This window comes from Natrix helvetica, assembly GCF_964273705.1.
Source record: "Natrix helvetica genome assembly, chromosome: Z".
Classification (NCBI taxonomy): domain Eukaryota; kingdom Metazoa; phylum Chordata; class Lepidosauria; order Squamata; family Natricidae; genus Natrix; species Natrix helvetica.
In genome coordinates this window covers 31574124-31591330 of record NC_138554.1, presented here as the reverse complement: position 1 = coordinate 31591330, position 17207 = coordinate 31574124, and the positions used below count along the sequence as shown (strand labels likewise).

The window sequence follows — 17207 nt, the reverse complement described above, 5'->3', positions numbered from 1 at the left end:
AGAAGAAATGCAAAAGCTGCAGATGCCGATTTTTTGAGAATTCCAGAAGCAAAAAGTAAGGCACTGTAGTTTGGTTCTCCATCTTTTATTTATGACAAGGCTGGCATAACTGCAAGGAAAGAAAGGATGGAAATTCAGTTAGATAAAATTTTGGAGGTGGCATTTTAATATGTGGTGAGAATAGAAAACATCAAGAAACATAAATCATGGATGCAATGAACAGAGGTTCTGAAAACAGGGATGTAGGATGGGGAGAGCAGCGTACACTGTTTCCCATTTCTACCCATCTGCACTTCATGACCAATCGTCAACCTCACATTTTTTCTACTTTTCTCTTTTCAGTTGTGTTATCCCATGTAATGATCAAAACCATTGGCTAGGAGTACAACAAAGTTGGTTTAGGTCTATTTTCATCAAAGGAAGATTACTCTGAATAACCTGACCCATCATAATGTGTCTGCACTCCTACAGGATTGTGATACTGTTGGAAAATTGGAGAAATCCAATGTATGATGCTTTGTGCTTCTGGGAGAAAGTGAGTATAAATTACACAATAAATATAAAAAATAATTTGCTATATCTCTTACTTGGAAATCTTGAGAACATGTATTTCTTTTTTGTATAATCTCTCTTTATGTGTTAAAAAAAAGTGATGGCAATGCTTTTATCTCACTTTCCTTACCAGATATTAGGGTAAAATAATGGCACAAAAATCTTTTAAACTAATACTTAAATACAAGATTATTAAACATGTATTAAACAACATAGTATTAAATAGAAATGATAGAACTTAAGTTACAACGTAACTGCTATTTTGATATTCACTTGTTGAAAACACACAATTATACTACTGTTAAATACATTTAATCAAAAGAGCTCCAATATCAGCAGAATAAATTAATAAATCCCCTTGTCCAACAATCAGAAGCTAATGAAAACTCAGTTTGAAAAGACAGTATCCCTTCCAATATAAACCAAACATATTTGTAGTAGGGTTTAGACAGAAAATGAGACACAACCTATTGCACCTTTTTACTCTGATATCTCACCATTTTTAATAACGTTGAAAGCCATATTAGCATATATTCAACAATAATACTTAACTTGTTTAAAAACACAGAAATAAAAAGACATTTACCATGCATTTCTTTTTTTTTCATATAAAGATAGATGATGAGATGACTTTGCCAATGCTAATGCATCTATGTGGGATCAGTTCATGCATGAAGATTTGCTCCAAATTTCTGCAAATTATAACTGCTTTTTATTCTTCATAAAAAAGGTACCAATGTTAAATATATAGTTAATTCATTTTTTAAAGTCTACACAGAAAGCTCTCCAAATCTGCCTTTACCACTAAGTCAGTGCTGTCCCACTAATTTTCATGTAGTGAAAAATCTATCTATAGTCATAGATATTTCTATTCTGAATGTTGACTAATTTTGTTTTATTTCCCTCAAGAGACTTGTACACCAAAATGAAACTGACTTCTATGTGCTTGTTAACATAGTTAGCAAATGTAAATAAAACTGACTTCTGTGTCCTCATTAATATAATTGACCATTAAGAACATTATAGCTTCCTCCAGGATCAGTTAGCATATAACATAGAATAATAATATCTCAGATTATTAACAGAATGAGGGCTGCAGTGTAAATTCTGAAAGATGAAAAACATTCAAGTGGCAAGACCTCCCTGGTAAAGGTTTCATCATTGGTGTTTCTCTTTGACCTCCAGTTTTTAAAAATCTCATCGTCTTTCCTGCATGCCACATGAAGGGGGAAGAACTTCACTGTAAGGACCTGCCTCGACTCTCTTCTCAGGAAAGCATGACTCTTGAAACAAATCATAGTTCAAAAGGTACTTTTACTGAGAGAAGTGATAGCAGAGAAGTCAGGCAGAGTCTGGAGATTCTTGTGTGAAACGTTAAGCTAATTTCCCCTGGTCAACCCTCACCCAGTGCTCCATACTTACCAATAGCCAGTATGGTGCTACTAATATCCAATACGGTACCATGAGGTGGGATGTTGATGTTGGAAGAAATGTCCTTCTGGGTTTGCCCCCAAGTGGGGAAAAAGACACTGGAAGCATGGAGGCTGCTTACAAAGATGGTTTAAATTTTTTTTTATTGTTCAAATTTTATTAGTTTTAAAAATTTTACAAGGAAAAGGGGTTATAGGGTTATAAAACATTTTGACAGCTACATCGTGCGGGGGGGGGGGAGAAGCCCCCACAGGTCTTGCAACTTTTACAAACAAAGATAGAAAAATATCAACATTTACATAATTATTAGCAGTTTTAAGTTTAACACAAAATCATCAGTGTGTTTCAATCATTTGTTTTGTATCACTTCCATGAAAGTACATTGTAGCAACAATTGCAATAGTGTTCCAAATCACTTTTGTGATCTGAGTCTTCTAGTTGTTGTGTCCTCCCTCCCGTCCACCAGCTGAGCCTCAGCCCCTCCCTCCTTTGTTTCTTGTGTAACATCCCCCATTCCACCTAAGAGAGCAATGTGTTTTTTAGTGAAAGCCTCTGCATCCACTACTGTGTTGATTCTAATTCTGCTGCCCTCCCAAAAAATCAACATGCCTTCTGGAAACAACCACCTGAACCAAACCCCATTATTATATATTTTTTTTGCTAAGAAGGAATATTTCCTTCTGTTGTCTCTTACTTTCTTTGGGATCTGTTTAAGAATGGTTATTTCTTTATCTTTGTATTTTAATGGTCCTCCCCTTTGAGCTCCTAGAACCTCATCTCTTGTAGTTTTTCTAAGAAATTTGACATGAAATTCCCTTGGAACAGTGTGTGTTCTTGCATAGGCTGAATTAACCCTATAGATCAGATCAATGTCCCACCAAAGCTGTTGTTTATCTCTATTAATGTATTATGCTAGTATTGTGGTCATAATCTCCTTAAGATCTTCGTTCTCAACTTCTGGCAAGTTTTGGAACCTAAGAAAAAAGACATTCTATCAAATTCCATTTTTAACATCTGATTTCCAAATTCTGCATTTCCCCTTTGGATTGTCTTCATCTCGTCTCTCATCCAAACCGCCCCCTCCTCCAGCACACCTATCCTCTGTTCATTCCGTGCGGTTTGCTGATTCGTCTCTCTGAGTTGTTCATTTAAGTCCTGCAGTTGTTTTTTCATTTTGTCCTGTCCCTTTAAGATGATTCGAAGCATCTGTTGAGTAGACAAGTCCTTTGCACTCTCTTCAGAGGCTTTAGGTTGTAGAAAAGATCCCAGTTGTGACTGGTGAGCGGGGCTGGACGTGGAAGATGTTGGCGCCGATGAGGCCTTACCAGGCGGTAATTTCTTTGGACCCATCATGAGGCTCAGAGATAGTTGTTATTCTGTACAAAGACATGGCGTCTGTAGGAGAGCACAGCCGGTAGGGATCACCAAACAAACAAGTCCAAAGGAGAATAAGTCCTCTAGTAGAAAACTAGAGCAAATAGGTGGGTCAAAATATTCCAAATCCAGGGGAATAACGTACTTGAAGAGGCTCCTGGAAGTCTCTGGGGTGGAAATTAGTTGAAAGCCATAAAATTTTCCAAGGGAGGAGTCTCATTCATAAAGACAAAGAAGAAGGAGGAAGTTGCCATATTGGCTCAGCCAGTACAGGTGGTCAGGAAACAACAAAGTCAAAGTTCCCATAGATAGTTTAAAGAAGAATCAGTTCAGCCATCCTTTCTCTCGCAATTGAAGTCAAGAAAAAAAATCCCCCCATTATTTAAGGGAAGTGAAAGTAGTTTTCAAACTTTCTCTCTCCCCCATAAAAGGGAGATATTTTTCAAACGCCGCTTTTCCAAGGTGGGTGGAATTTCCCCCCCTCCAATCTAAACTCCTCCAGAAGTTGAAACAAACAAAACAGGAAAACTGCAAAATAGTCAAAAGTGTAAGAATAGTAAAAGACCTGGGGAGACCCCTCAGCTCACCGCTCTTCAGCTGTTTCATTCCAATTAATTATTTCCTTCCAGGCTGCGTTCGGAGAAGCGCGCGGTGGCATTCTGCACACTCCCTACGCTCCCCGGCTCTTGGGGCAAAGCTGGAGACACCCGCCCCCATGGCCGCTGCCGTTCCAGGGGGTCCCAGCAAGCCACCCCTAAAGATGGTTTAATGTTTTAATGGAGTACAGGACCGCATGGCTGGAGGTCCTGGGGAAAAATGTGATGACATGCTTCCAGGTGTTGGGTGATGAAGAAGAAAAGGGAAGAAGGGCTGAAGAAGGGCTTGCAGGGCTTTTTATCATCTGTTCGGGCCCCACCTATCTGTTTCCTGTTCCTGTGTAAGAAATTTATTCTGATTGGTTTCAGACTCACATGGGCCCATGCAAGGGCAACCCTCTAGGCTGAGTTTTGAATCCAGGTTTGGTTGAGTTCAGATGCCATGTGGTCAGTTGAGTAAAGGCTTATATTATCATGCCTTCATTCCCATCCCCCTGGAGCTGAAAGGGAGAACTCTTTTATTATGTAAAGGGACTGGCTCAGGCTTTAATGGCTCATGGGGGCAGGAAGCTGCAGGGAGAGTTACCTTGTTTTTTTTGAAACATGTTTCTTTTCACATCCAGAGAAATATTCTGCTTTTTCAATATTTCCTAGGATATTTCATTTTTCTGGAAGAGGGCTGGGTGATATCTTCCTACAGTGATAACAGATCATCCTCAGGGTTCCTTGGGTAACAGGGTGGAACTGGCTGGAGGGAATCCATCATGATGGAACAATCTCCCTTCCTAATTCCCATGCAGTTACAGCAAAAGTGAAAGCATTCAAAGCATTCATCTCCAAGTAGCACACACGCAAGAAGCATCCCTCCTTTTCAGAATGGCAGCATTCCAGCAGGAACCAGATATTGACCTTGGCTATGTATGTCCACATATCTAGAAGTGGACAATAATTCTGCCAATTACAAGGGGAAAAGGCCAAAAAGAAGTCTATGTAAAGCTACAGAAATCTAATGGAATGCCAATAGTTACTGAAGGGGAATAATAAGGATACAAACTTGTTGGTTTTACTAGAAATATTTGTTTTCTCTAACACATATATATTATGCTTTGTATTTGTAACATATAAGCTTGCATGCTGTAAGTGACTTTTGTTCCCTGTAACTGACTTCCTGTGGCACTGTTATTAGGGTCTGTAGAATATCTGGCAAATGTCAATTTCTTGCCATTTGAACTCTTATCAATTTGCAATCTATGGGCATAGAACTTATCCCAGAATGGAGCTGTAAAGGGCTGTAAAACTGACACCTTTGATCATCTTTGTTGCTCTTCTCTGCACTCTTTCTAGAGTCTCCACATCTTTTCTACATGTCCCCCTTCTGACACCTTTGATCTGTGCCCTTCACAACAGGTGGCCAAATGGCCAAACCTGGGAACAGAGAAAAGAGAAAATGCCAATAAGGCTAGTGAGGAGTATTGTAAAGTCAGGATGATATTCTAACTGTATAACAAGCAGCTACACCTTTGCTGAAGGGTAGTTCTTACCTGCATATCCTTGGGGTATGTTGGGAACAACTGACCATCATGTCTTTAAACTTTGATCAAAGATTAAATGCTGGTTGTTATTCAAGCATCTGTTTAAGTCTCATGTTTGGCTCGTTGTGATTTGAATGTGTTCTCAAACTTCTATGGGTCTCAAACGTATTCTCAAATCTTACATTACAAAACAAAATAATAGAATAGGTGGCATTTGTGTGATAGGCCAAAAAAGCAGGATTATTATACTGTTGTATTGCAAGCCACACTCGTTTGTAGGAGAATGTAGCTGCCTGATAAGATTACTGATACATGCCTAAAACAAGGCTCAGGGAATGAGATACAATGTAAGCCCATACAGAATTATAAAAGCTATAATGGAATAAATATTACCATAAATCCATAGAAATCAGTACAAAATCTCACAGATCAGATACATAGTGGTTAATATTTAGAAAAGGAGTTGTACAAATACTTGTTATAGAAAATCAGTGTACATACAATATGCACATGCACACATATAATACAATACAATAGCAGAGTTGGAAGGGACCTTGGAGGTCTTCTAGTCCAACCCCCTGCCTAGGCAGGAAAGCCTATACCGTTTCAGACAAATGACTATCGAACATCTTCTTAAAGACTTCCAGTTTTAGGGCATTCACCACTTCTGGAGGCAAGCTGTCCACTGATTAATTGTTCTAACTGTCAGGAAATTTCTCCTCAGTTCTAGGTTGCTTCTCTCCTTGATTAGTTTCCACCCATTGCTTCTTGTTCTACCTCAGGTGCCTTGGAAAATAGTTTGACTCCCTCTTCTTTGTGGCAACCCCTGAGATACTGGAACACTGCTATCATGTCTCCCCTAGTCCTTCTTTCTTTTAAACTAGACATACTCAGTTCCTGTAACCGTTCTTCATATGTTTTAGTCTCCAGCTCCTAATCATCTTTGTTGCTCTTCTCTGCACTCTTTCTAGAGTCTCCACATCTTTTCTACATCATGGTGACCAAAACTGAATGCAGTATTACAAGTGTAGCCTTACCAAGGAATTATAAAGTGGTATTAACACTTCACGTGATCTTGATTCTATCCCTCTGTTGATGCAACCTAGAACTGTGTTGGCTTTTTTGGCAGCTGCTGCACACAGCTGGTCATATATAAATGGTTGTCCACTAGGACTCCAAGATCCCTCTCACAGTTACTCCTAATGAGCAAGGTTCCACCTATACTGTACCTGTGCATTTTGTTTTTCTTGCCCAAATGTAGAACCTTACTCTTTTCACCATTTAATTTCAGTTTATTAAATAGTGCCCAATGTTCAGGTTTGTCAAGATCCTTCTGTACCTTTAGCCTATCTTCTGGAGCGTTGGCTATTCCTGCCAGCTTGGTGTCATCTGCAAATTTGATGAGTTCCCCATTTATTCCCTCATCCAAATCATTGATGAAAATGTTGAAGAGTACTGGGCCCAAAACAGAGCCTTGGGGTACTCCACTGCATACCTCCTTCCATGTAGATGCAGTCCCATTGAGGACTACATGTTGAGTGTGGTTGGTCAGCCAGTTACGAATCCATCTGGTGGTGATGCTGTCCAACGCACATTCTTCTACTTTATCTACTGTAGTAGTAGATTATGGTCTACCTTATCAAATGCCTTACTGAAGTCCAAGTAAACTATAGCGACGACATTGCTCTGCTCCACTAATTTTGTCACTTTGTCAAAGAATGAAATAAGATTACTCTGGCATGATCTGTTTTTGACAAACCCATGTTGGCTTTTAGCTATTACTTTGTTTGCTTCTAGGTGTTCTCTAATTCATTGCTTGATTATCTTTTCCAGAATCTTTCCTGGTATTGAGGTTAGGCTGATAGGTCTGTAGTTTCTTGGATCTGTTTTTCCCCTTTTTTGAAGATGGGAACCACATCAGCTCTTTTCCAGTCCTCTGGTTGTTCCCTGGTGCTCCAGGATCTGTGAAATATATAGTTCAGTGGTGCTGAGATCTTGTCTGTCAGTTCCTTCAATATCCTGGGGTGTAATCCATCTGGTCCTGGTGATTTGAACTTGTCTAGGGTAGACAGGTGCTCACTTACCATTTTCTTCCCAATTTCAACTTGTGTTCCTAATCTGATTTTTTTGGTGCTGTTTTTGATAGGTTGGACTGTTTTATCCCTTTGTGTAAAGACAAAGCATGAGTTAAATAGTTCTGCTTTCTCCCTGTTGCTTGTCACCTTCTTGCCACTTTCTCTCAGCAATGGACCAATTGTTTCCTTAACTCTTTTCTTGTTTTTAACATGTTGGGAGAAGCTTTTTTTGATATTTTTTACTTTTGTGGCAAGCCTTTCTTCATTGTGAGCCTTAGCTTTCCTCACTTCATCTTTACATGCTCAGGCTATTTGCTGATATTCTGCCTTAGTTATGTCCCCCCATTTCCACTTTTTGTTCTTATCTTTTTTGTCTTTCAATTTGTCAGAGAGTTATTTATGCAGCCATGCTGGTTTCTTTTGGGAGCTGTAATTTTTCTTCTTCATTGGTATTGTGCTAGACTGGGCTTTTGTAATCTCATTATTCAAAATTTCCCAAGCTTCTTGAGATGTTTTCCCCTTGAGGATTCTCATCCATGGAATTTTTCCCAAGCTCTCTCTAAGTTTATTGAAATTAGCTCTCTTAAAGTCCAAGACTTTAGTTTGACTTTGTTCTACTACTTGTGTTTGCATAATGTTGAATTCCAATATTGCTTGCCCCCAGGGTTCCTGTGGCTTCAACAACTTCTATCATTTCCTTTCTGTTGGTGAGAATTAAATCCAATATGGCTGATCCCCTTGTTCCCTTCTCTACTTTTTAGGAAACAAAGTTGTCTGCTAGGTTTGTTAGGAATCTGTTGGAATCACTTGGTGCAGAGTTTGTTTCCTAGTTGATGTCAGGGTAGTTAAAAACCCCCATGACTATTATGACTTTAGTTAGCTGACTAGCAAAAAGTTCATCTACTTCCTCTGCTTGGTTGGGTGGCCTGTAGTATAGACCTATGGCAGTGTCATTTCCCCCACAACCTTTAATATTTACCCAAATGCATTCAAGATAGTTCTCATCATTGTTGTGCTCTATTTCTGTAGAGATGTAGTTATTTCTTATATATATACACATACATATACATATACATACATGTAAGGTACTGCTTCACTAGTCTTCTCAACAAAGCAGAACTCTTGAAACAATATCCATTTCAAAATGAAACTTTTATTGAAAGATTGTGACAGCAACCGATGTAAACAGGAAATAACTTTCCCTGCCTAAAATATTAGATTAAACCAGGTGTCATCAAACTTTTTAAACAGGGAGGCAATTCACCGTCCCTCAGACTGTTGGCTGGGTGGGCATGGCTATGTGGTCATGTGACTGGATGGGCCTGGCTAGGTCATTTGACTAGGTGGGCAGGGCCAATTTAATAGTCCATTAAACAATGCACACAAATTAAACTTTAATTTGTTTTGCTTCTGGGGCTGTTTTATTTGTTTCTGTTTGCATGTTACCCTTTTGATTGACTTTTCTTTTTACTAGATAGTTTTTCATTTATTTAGGAGTCTAGTGGTCCACTTCAAGAACTCTGTTTTGCAGCAATTTTTCTCAGCCCCAAAGAGCTTACAATAAACAAGTCTCTTTCTGTCTAACTCTTTGTCACCTCTCTGTATCTCTCTCCCTCCTCATTCTCTGTCTTCTCTCTCTCTCTCTCTCTCTCTCTCTCTCTCTCTCTCTCTCTCTCTCTCTCTCTCTCTCTCTCTCTCTCTCTCCCCTCTCTCTCTGTGTCTCTTCTCTCTCTCTCTCTCTTCCCCCCCTCTGTGTCAATCTCCCTCTGTCTTTCTCTCTCCCCCCCTCTTTCTCTCTCTCCCTCCTCATTCTCTGTCTTGTCTCTCCCTCCCCCCTCCCCCCTCTCTCTCTGTATCTCTTATCTCTCTCTTTCTTCCCCCTCTCTCTGTGTCAATCTCTCTCTATTTCTGTCTATCTCTCTCTTTTTCTGTCTGTCTATCTCCCTCTGTCTTTCTATCTCTCTCTATCTTATGGAGGCAGGGGAGGTAAAAAGTGGGCCTATTTTTGACTTCTCAGGGTGTTTGTTCACCCCATTTTTACCTCCCCAACTTCCAGAAGCATTCTGCAGGCCAAAGATAGGCTAATCATGGCCCCATGTGCCCCATTTTTCACCTCACCCACCTCCATTAACACTCTGCAGGCCAAAAATGGACTAAACTGGGCCCATTTTTGGGCCTCTCAGGGTGTCTGCATACCCCATTTTTCACCTCCACTGCCTTCAGAAACACCCCAAAGGCCTAAAATGGGCCATTTTTGGCCTCCTGGGGCATCCACGTGCTTCATTTTTCACCTCCCCCCTCCAGTAGCACTCTGTAGGCCAAAAATGTTGATTTTGCCTTCCAGTTCCAGTCCACGGACTCATGAAGATAAATTCTTGCTCAGTCAAAAGGTGGCAGCTGATGGGTAGCCAGAGTTATGTGGGCGGAACAGCCTCATGGTCATGCTAGGCCAGATTAATGGCTTTGGTAGGCCATATGCAGCCCATGGGCCATACTTTGTGGATCCCTGGATTAAACTATTGCAGACAGAACCCCTCCAAAAATCCAATACATCATTGCGCCAAATCCCATATGAAGATGCTATGGGAAACTCCAGCTGAGAAGTTAATAAACGCCGGTCTCCGAGGCAATGGTGCTGCACTTCTCCAGAGATGAGATAAGGCAGCTGCTTGAGGCACATTCCTTTTTCCCCCTCCCCAGGTCCCGAAAGTTGCAGCAAAGCAAAGCAAAAAATAGAAACAGAAACTCCATACAGAAATCCCCCTAATCCCCCTGACATAGGGATCTATGGGACCTGGCATGCCGCCCCCCTAGAAAAATGGCAAGTCCACCTGAAGGAAATATAAATAGGAAAGTATACAATCAGTGAGTTTTGTCAGGTGATGAAACAAGCATATCAATTTTGGAGTATGTACATGTTTCTTGTGAACCCATTTGTTCTTTGAGAAAGGGAGGTGTTTCCATGCCACCATGTACTGGGTGGCCCTATAGAATTTTCTAGACTCCGGATTGCCTGAACTTCAAAGTGCTGTTCATCTTCAATCATAATAGGTGGTGGAGTAGAGGAAGGAGTGTAATAGAGGTCAGAGGTAACTTTAGGCTTTACCATGAAAATGGGGTGGAGTTGCCATATTGACTTAGGAAGTTGCAGTTCCACCATGACAGGGTTAATTATGTGTATAATGAGAATGCATTTAGATAATGCATTTAGAACCTAACTTTTTGGACGGTTACAAGGATTTCAGAAATCTGGTGGAGAGGTAGACCTTATTACCCACCCTGTCTGACTTAGGTTCAATTCTTTTCTTGTCAGCTTGAGCCTTACAGGCAGCTATGGCTTCATCTAGTGCCTTGCAGACAACTGGCCAGATGGTTTGTAGGTGATTTATCCACTGTTTCAAAGAGGGAATTTCTGGTTCCTTTGAAGGCAATTCTGGCATGTCATTAAATTCTTGCCCTGTAACTACTCTGAAAGAGGTAAATCCATTGCTAGTGTGTTCAGCATTGATATAGGCAACCTCTGCAAAAGACAATAGTTCAGCCCAGTTGTCCTTTTGGTAATTAATAAAACAACACAGGTATTGCTCTGTGAATGAATTAGGACATTCTGTTGCCCCATTCATTTGTGGATGATGACTAGAACGAAGTCCCTATTCAGTTCCGAGAAGGTCCAAGAAGGCTTCCCAGAACTTGGAGGCAAATTGGACCCCTCTATCTGAAATAATGCATTGTGGTGCACCATGCAAACAATATATGTGTAGTAAAAATATCTTAGGTGAGGGCGGAGCTTCATGTCGTGGTGACATGACGACTTTTCCGGTTTCTCCAGATAGCCGTTGAATTCGGATTGTATGGACAGTCCAATCTGGATCTAAACCGTCCCGAAGAGATGGTGAAAAGTAGGGGGAGATCCTGTGGCCCCAGAGACACCCGCAAAGTCTCTGGTGACCCAGAAAAGCCCTCTTTGCCAGTGATTGTGAGTCAGCCCCCAGGCTGCTAAAACTGCTGACAGCTCCTATATGCAAGCGCAGGAGAGAAGCATGTCTTTTTGGTGACAGTTTTTAAATCCTTTTTTCTATTGGAGAGAGAACACCCTAAATTTGGAAATTTTATTTAAAATAAAGGCTGACTAGAGAGAAAGTGACGGATTTAAGTTGGCCAATTGAAGTTTTTCTTTTTCCCCTTTTTACTTTCGGAAGCCAGGCTGGACTTTCAATCGCAATTCAATGTGGATTGGCTTATTGTGCTTTTTTATGCTTTTACTTTTGGACTTTGTGGGGACACTGAATATATTTAAATTTAATTGCTTTAAAGATTCTTTTTTCTCTTTTTTTCTGTTGGCTTTTCTTTTTGTATTTCTGATTTTTTGTTTCTTGAAGTTAAAAATAGAGCCAGGAAAAATAACCATTGAGAGTTGATACAATTAACACTGCCACCTAGTGGACTTGAAATATTGTTACTAAGTTTTATTATCTGAATTGTTTAGAGAGAAGCTGTTCCCTTGAAAGCTATTTGGTTAAGAACTGATAGGGGCAGGAATAAAGTTGTTTATACAGCTGTTTCCTGTGGAAACTTTCAGCATCTGGAAACCTACTTTGGAACAAACAGAAGCTCTAAGGGAAAGCTAAGAGTAACCTTGGAAAGACTTTCATCTTTAAAAAGAGAGACTTTGAATCTTTGTCTTCTAGCTTTGGTGGCAGTGCCTATATTATCTTTCTGGGGAGGTGATGATTCCCCCCCCCCCTTGGTTCATTGACTCCTGGTTTTTTTTTTTAAGCTTTGAAGTATTGATTCCTGATTTTTCTTTGCTCTCTTTTCTTTTTGAAAATATTGGAGACATATGGATGGCTTGTTTTAAATTTTGAGTGAATTGGACTGAAGAATTTTTCTTTTCTCTCTTTTTTAAAAGTAAGAGATCTTTTCTCTTTCCTCTATAACTTTGTATTTTTATAGATGATGCTTAAATTTTTGTGATACCCCAGTGATTATTTGGGACTTTTACATTACTTGATATCAATTGGAGTAGAATATAAACAGAAAAAATTAGAAGATGAGCAGAAAGATAACACCTCATCAGTGACTTGATCACAGAGGGGGAGCCAGACCTCGCAGGAATAACGGAAACCTGGTTGGGCCCGGAGGGGGGGTTGCCCCTCGGGGAAATGTGCCCTCCAGGTTACCGTGTATTCCACCAGCCACGGGCCCAGGGTAGGGGCGGTGGGGTAGCGATAATTATTCAAAAAATTTGGCACCAAGAGAATTCACTGTGTCGCAGATATCTGGGTGTGAGTCTCTAGGCGTGAAATGGGGCCCAGGGAGACAGTTGGGCCTGTTGATAGTATACCTGGCTCCCCGCCATACATCAATGGCCCTGCCCGGACTCCTCAAGCAGATCGCTGAGATGGCGGTTGAGACCCCCAAGCTATTAGTGATGGGGGATTTCAACCTTCCGTCAATGGGAGAAGCATCCGAGGTAGCCCGGGAATTCATGGCTTCCATGACAGCCATGGATCTGACTCAAGTAATTCAGGACCCCACACACGAGAGCGGCCACACACTGGACCTTGTGTTTGTCTCCGACCAGTGGACGAGTGATCTGGGAATAGGGGATTTAGTCATAATGCCCCTGTCATGGTCAGATCACTCACTTCTCCAGCTGGACTTCCCTGGCGCTACCCCCTGCCGTGGGGAGGCGGAGCCAGATTGTCCCAGATGGTTCCGCCCCAGGCGTCTGATGGAACCAGATAGGTTCCAGGCGGAGCTTGGGCCACCTCCTGCAGACCTGTCCCGCTCCCGGGCAGAGGACCTGGTAGCTGCATGGAATAGTGCGGCTGCCGGAGCCTTAGACCGGGTTGCGCCTTTGTGGCCTCTCCGATGGCATCGATCGACCCGGGCTCCCTGGTTTAACGGGGAGCTTAGGGCGATGAAACGCCACAGGAGACGCCTAGAGAGCAAGTGGAGATCCTCCCGCTCCGAATCTGACCGAACACAGGTAAGAGCCTACTTAAGGACCTACCTTGTGGCAATAAGAGTGGCCAAACGTCGATATTGTGCCACCCTTATAGCGTCCGCAGAGAACCGCCCTGCCGCCCTGTTTCGGGTGACCCGCTCCCTTCTGTCACAGGGGCAGCGGGATCCCCCATTGCAGGGCAGGGCAGAGGAATTTGGGGAATACCTGCAGGATAAAATCGATCAGATCCGGAGGGGATGGACCCCCTTCAGTGCTCCAAGGGGGGCGTCCGAGGCAAGTCTTGAGAGACCACACTGGGAGGAGTTTGACCCTGTTGTCACCAAAGATTTGGACAGGTTGCGCGGGCGACTGTGAGCCACCACATGTTTACTGGACCCATGTCCCTCCTGGCTTGTACTGGCTTCCTGGGAGGGTTCACGAGGCTGGCTACTGGGACTGGTGAACGCTTCGTTGAGTGAGGGCCTTTTACCAGCCACCATGAAAGAGGCGGTGGTGAGGCCCCTGCTCAAGAAGCCTTCTCTGGACCCAAAGGAGCTAGCAAATTATCGTCCTGTCTCCAACCTTCCTTTTTTAGCGAAGGTTGTTGAGAGTGTGGTGGCTCAGCAGTTCCCGCGTCACCTGGAGGAATCTGATTATCTAGACCCGCGCCAGTCCGGCTTCTGACCCGGCCACAGCATGGAGACGGCCTTGGTCGCGTTGGTGGATGATCTCTGGAGGGCAAAAGATAGGGGTTGTTTCCTCTATCCTTGTCCTATTAGACCTCTCGGCGGCTTTCGATACCATCAACCATGGTATCCTATTGCGCCGTCTGGAGGGGTTAGGGGTCGGAGGCACCGTGTTGCGGTGGTTCCGCTCCTACCTCTCTGGCCGGACGCAATGCGTGTTGGCAGGGGAGCAGAGGTCGACCCCGAGGCCCCTTACTTGTGGGGTCCCACAGGGGTCGGTCCTCTCGCCTCTCCTGTTCAACACATATATGAAGCCGCTGGGCGAGATCATCCGTGGTTTTGGGGTGGGATATCATCTGTACGCTGACGACATGCAGCTGTACATTTCCACCCCAAACCACCCCAACGAGGCCGTCGAAGTGATGTCCCGGTGTCTGGAAGCCGTGCGGGTCTGGATGGGGGACAACAGGCTCAAGCTCAACCCCTCCAAGACAGAGTGGCTGTGGCTCCCGGCTTCCTGGTTCAACCAGTACATCCCATCTCTGGCCATCGGGGATAAGCAGTTAGCCCCGGTGGAATGGGCGCGCAATTTGGGCGTCCTCCTAGATGCCCGGCTGGCTATGGATGACCATGTGGCAGCCGTGGCGAGGGGGGCGTTCCACCAGGTTCGCCTGGTGCACCAATTGCAACCCCTTTTGGACCGGGAGGCCCTGCGCACAGTCACTCATGCGCTGGTGACATCTCGCCTGGACTACTGCAATGTTCTCTACATGGGGCTCCCCTTGAGGTGTGCCCGGAGACTGCAGTTGGTCCAGAATGCAGCCGCGCGGGTAATTATGGGGAGAACGAGGTTCTCCCATATAACACCTCTCCTGCGCGAGCTGCACTGGCTTCCTGTGGCCTACAGGTTGCGCTTCAAGGTGTTAGTCACCATCTTTAAAGCGCTCCATGGCACAGGACCTAGTTACTTGCGGGATCGCGTCCTGCCCCACACATCCCTGCGACCTATTCGCTCGCACAGAGAGGGACTTCTCTGGGTGCCGTCCTCCAGAGAGTGTCAGAGGGCAGCGCCCAGGAGTAGGGCCTTCTCTGTGATGGGCCCTACCCTTTGGAATGACCTCCCCCCAGACATTAGGACAACAACTGACCTCCGCTCCTTCCGTATGAAATTGAAGATCCACCTGTTCCGACTAGCCGGCCTGGCTTAAATTTAGATCTTCTCCACCTCTTGGGCATTTTTAATTGTTAATTTTAATTTTAAATTTTAACTGCCATTGGGATTTTAATTGTTTCAAAGTACTGTAATTTATTTATTCATTTTCTACCTCCTCCATATTTTTATTGTTATGATGTTGCTGTTGTACGTCGCCCCGAGTCCCTGGGGGGAGAGGAGGCGACTAAGAAGTCAAATTAAATAATAATAATAATAATACCTGTTGCCTCTAGTACAACAACTCCTGCCTCCTCACCTGCAAGAGGACAAAGATCAATAAAGTCGATGCTTCAACAAGAAAAAGGGAAGGAAATAACCCTAGAGGCAATTAGGCAATTGATACAGAAATTACAAGCAGGAACTGATAGTAACGATGAAAGGTTAGATACCATTGTAAACAGGACTGAGAGTATAGGAAAAAAATTGAGACAATATAGCAACAAACTGAAAGCATAGAACAAAAACGGCTAAAGCAGAAGGAAAAATAGAAGATGTGCAAAATTGGATGATGAAATACAAGGACAGAATACAAAAAATTGAAGAAAAGTTTCAACAAGAAGAGAAGAAGACTGAGGAGTTTGACAGCATATTGAGTGACATGGAAAAGGAGAGCAGTGGAATATTAGGATGGGAGATGGATAGGGAACATTGGTCACAATCAATATAAACAGACTTAACTCAGCAATAAAAAGAAGGAAAATATTTCACAAATTAGAAAAGCTAAAACATGACATAATCAGCTTACAAGAAGTGCATATTCAAAAGAGACACGAATACCTACTAATACAACCAAAGCTTGGAAAAATGTTTACTTCACTGGCGAATTGTAAGAAAAGAGGAGTGATCTTCTATATTAAAAATAATATTCCAGTGAAGTTAATCTATGCAGATGAAGAGGGAAGAATCTTGATGGTGGAAATTATGGATAATATTAAAAAAATACTCTTAATCGCAATTTATGCACCCAACAAAAAACAAGATTAATTTTACAAAAAACTCCACAAAAAAATTTCTGACTTGGACTCTGTTGATATTTGTATGATGGGATGAAGAGAGAAACAAACTATGGAAAGAATACATGTAGGATGGACACATTAAAGTAGAAGAGTTCACCTTTAAATTCTGTCCATTGTAATCCACACATTCTAAACAACAAACATCAACCTTACATTTTCCCCTTCTTTCCTACTCCCAGTTAGATTATTTCATGTCCCATTTAAAAGGATTGTCTATGGTTAGGAAAACCCTGTTGAAGTCTACTTTCAGACATAGAAGATTACTTCTATTGCAATCTCTTACAACTCAATAGGATTGTGACTGAGCTAGAAAATTGTTGGATGTGGCTGCTATGTGTGTTGTTTGTGCTTCTAGAATGAGAACAACATAAATCTAGCAAATAAATATAACAGTAAGTTGCTGTATCTTCTACTTGGAAATCTTGAGAGAAGATTGTTAAGTAAGTAAGCTCCCCATTAGGAGAGCGAGTGTGTAGAGAAGTGTAATGAGAGTGGTATGGAAGAACACGCACAAACCAGCATACAGAGACACCAAATAGTATAAATAATAGTAGTTTACTATGTGGAAATATAGAGGTATTCAGAGTTCAATTTAAAGTCCTAGTCATACATGGTTCAGCCAGTCAGTTATCAATGTTCTCAGTTAAGGAATGATCCTTTGAACACAGTCCAGTATCAAATAATCAGTTTAGCACACAAAGCAGGTAACAGTAGCAAAAATACAGTATCTCACAAAACACTGATCAGCATCTAACTAACAGAGAGCTAACAGTCATTCTGGC

General features: G+C 42.3%; 1 protein-coding gene across 1 annotated transcript in view; it reads right to left on the bottom strand.

Annotated features, from left to right (window-relative positions):
• The window catches only part of LOC309401396 (olfactory receptor 14C36-like), a gene marked incomplete at both ends in the record, with an annotated part of 29354 nt that overhangs the window by 833 nt on the left and 11314 nt on the right, over positions 1–17207 (bottom strand). The gene's annotated exons all lie outside the window — the stretch shown is intronic.